Here is a 3,048-nt window from a genome sequence, read left to right as displayed (position 1 = left end):
CTCTGATTTCTTCTTTCAAACAAGATCTGTAAGCCTTAGAGAGCAAAGTTTAAAGAAATGCAAACTCCATCCCAGTAAACACTGTTACCCAAAGCCCACCTATTCTGAGCCCACAAGAGGCTTTTCTCTTTCTTTCCTTGCACAAGCCCCAGGCCTTGTCCCACCCACAGGCTCCTGATAGGAGAGGCCACTCAGGTGGATAGTCACTCCCTTCTTGTACTAGGAGAAAGGGTCTCTTGTCTTCCCTGAATTCAGGGTGAGAACCGGTTGAAAGCAAGGGAGTTTCTCCTTGGTTCCCTCACAGGTGGGGATCGGAATGGACCAGCATGTGCTGCCAGTGCTGGCTGGCTCTGCAGCCCCTCTGCCCAAGGTCGCTCTGGCCTCACCCTTCTGCAGCATGAAGAGATAAGGGCTTCTCTCCTTGGAGCAGCCCGTGTTAGGGGCCGTCCACATTCAGCACCATGTAGGGAAATCTTGATTATGTTGGTCCCCAAATTTGTCTCATTTGCCACTTGAGTTTATTACCTGTCTGCTGAGGGGCTCAGTGCTGGGGCGAGGGCTGCACCTCAGGGCACACACCGTGGGGGGCACTCAGGACTCCTCCAGGACCTGGGACTGGCTGCTCTGGTCAGGTCCCAGAGAGGGGGATGGGGAGGAGGTGGAGATGCCCTGCTGAGGGTCAGCATGGGATCAGGGCTGTGCTTGTGCCCCCACCCCACCCTCTCTGATTCTGTTCAGAACAGGGCTGAGGCTCAGGAAAGAACTGGGAGCTGGGCTGGACGAGCCAGTCTTGAGCCTAGAATTTAAAGCGAAAACCAGGAAAGGATATTCTGTGAAACTCCCCCGCCCCCAGGAGGGTCTCATTCATGGCCGTCCTGGATGCAGAGGGAGCTATGAGGCAGGCTCTGGAGCTGGCTGTGCCCCCCTCCCACCTTTAGACCTGGCTGGAGAAGGCTGGGGTGATGTCAAGAGGCCACACTCCCTCCTCCCTCAAGGTCGGTGCACTTCCCTTCTCTGTTCTGTTTTAGCTTACTGCCCAGTCCACAGGCCTGGGCAATGACCCCCCTCCCCAGCAGCCTGAGCAGATCCCAATTGAGGCGGAGCCACATTGAGCCCACTTTGTCTGGGCCAGGGTGGATCTATTGAGGCTGCTGGGGAGAGGGGCGTCCCATCTAACAGGCTATGACATCGTGCCTTGGAGCCAGGTGACCAGGGAAGGCTCCCCGGGGGATGGCACTGTGAACAGGGAAGGCTTAGGGCACTCTGAACCTCAGGTTCCCCAATTCTAAAAGGAGGGCATCAGGTGGGCTCACCTCTCTGAGGCACATGAAGCTCTCACCAGCTCATGAAGCACCCCCAGTCAATGATCCACAGGCAGCTTCAAAGGACCCCAAACATTTGTGTCCTCACCTGGAAAGATGCTTTGTGAGGCCTGGGATCTGAGGACACCCTGGGCTGGGAGGAAGTACCCCCCACAATCTCCTGGGCACTGCCTGGAGGCAGGAGCAAGCAGGGAGGGCTGGACCAGAAAAGGGAGGCCCAAGAGCCCTGACTCACTCATCTAGACCAACCCCCTCCGCCTTTAGGGGCAAGGCTTTGGGCACCCTTCCCAGATGGCCCCAGCGACTGGGCTCCTGTGGCCCAGACCAACCACTCAGACAGGAGTCCCCTCCCTGGGGGGCTGAGGCCTGGTCTAAATTGAAAACTGTGCTGGATTTGGTCCCCAGGAGTGGGTCCTGGAACTACAAAGCCACATCTGAACTCTCACCTTAGGGACCTTCCACTTAAGGCTAAATCTTATCTCTTTTAAGCTTATCTCCACCACCACCCCAACTCTTTAAGAAATCTTATCTCTTTCTCACTTCTCTCCACCCTTCCTCGTGAAAGCTGAGACTATTGTTCTAGATGCCTATTGTAGACCACACTGAAGAAATGATTCAGTAAGCACTAGGAGAAAACTTTGCCCTGTGGCCTCAGCTGAGGATCTGGATAGAATCGGGATCAGGAAGCCTCTCCCATGCAGAATCCAAACGACTGAAGCCCAGAGACTGAGGCTTGCTGAGAAAATAAAGCCCGGTGGTATTGCTGAGGTTTAGGGCTAGGGGGGCTCAGGACCCCAAACACAGACACACTGGGTCCTGCGGAATGAACTCGACTCAAGCCTTCTCTCAGCCAAAGTAAAAGTGTATTAAAGATTCGCCAGGTTGGGCAGGCTGATGGAGCCTGAGCATTTGTGAGCTTGTATTGAAAGAGGGGGCAGAACAATCTGACAGAGCCAGGGGGGAATCTGGGAGCAGGAGGCTTAGGAGGGTCTTCGTGGGGCTGGGTCAGCCTCCAGGAACTGGGGGAAGGTGATTCTGACGGGATCCAGGCTGGAGTGCCCCCCTCCCCGCAACGGACAGCGGGGGCTGGGCTAGGTTAAGGCCCGAGGTAACTTATGAGGTAACTGACTCGCGATAACCGAGGCTTGGGCCTCCCGCAGTGCCAACGGGAGGTTCCGGGGGCTCCCAGGGCTCGCGCCCCCTCCGGGGGGGGGGGGGGGGGCAGGAGGCCTTACCCTGGCCCAGCCTTGGGGCTCCTGATGGGGAGGGGCCAGCTCGGCACCGCCCAGCCGGGGGGGGCACGGAGGGCAGGAGCTGGGGCAGTGCTCCCCGTTTTACAAACAAGGAAATTGAGGCTGGGAGAGGCCTCGTGCTCGCGACCACCTGGATGCTGGCCTAGGAGGGTGCCCTTCCCTCCCTGGACCCCCAGGGTCCCCGCGAGCTCTGGGGCCAGATGGGGCCTGCGGAGCAGCGAGCCCCCGCGCCAGGCCCTGGAGGCATTTAAGGAGGGGAAGAGGGCGGAAGCCCCAGGAGGACCCTCCCCGGCCTGCTCCCGCACGACGCCGGTCCTCGCCTCAGTCTCCCCCTCCACACGATGGGCTCAGGGTCCACCCACTCAACCCCGCTCCCTCTCCCTCCCCCTGCCCTTCCTCTCCCCCCTCCCAACCCAGGGACCGCTCGCTCCTGCGGGAGGGTTTGGCGCCTGCGCGGTGATGCCCAGCAGGCC

The sequence above is a fragment of the Petaurus breviceps genome, unplaced genomic scaffold, assembly GCF_028583685.1.
Source record: "Petaurus breviceps papuanus isolate PSGF00001 unplaced genomic scaffold, PetGlider_PUasm1.0 387, whole genome shotgun sequence".
Lineage (NCBI taxonomy): Eukaryota > Metazoa > Chordata > Mammalia > Diprotodontia > Petauridae > Petaurus > Petaurus breviceps.
The sequence above is the reverse complement of the archived record's forward strand: the minus strand, read 5'-3'. Positions refer to the sequence as shown.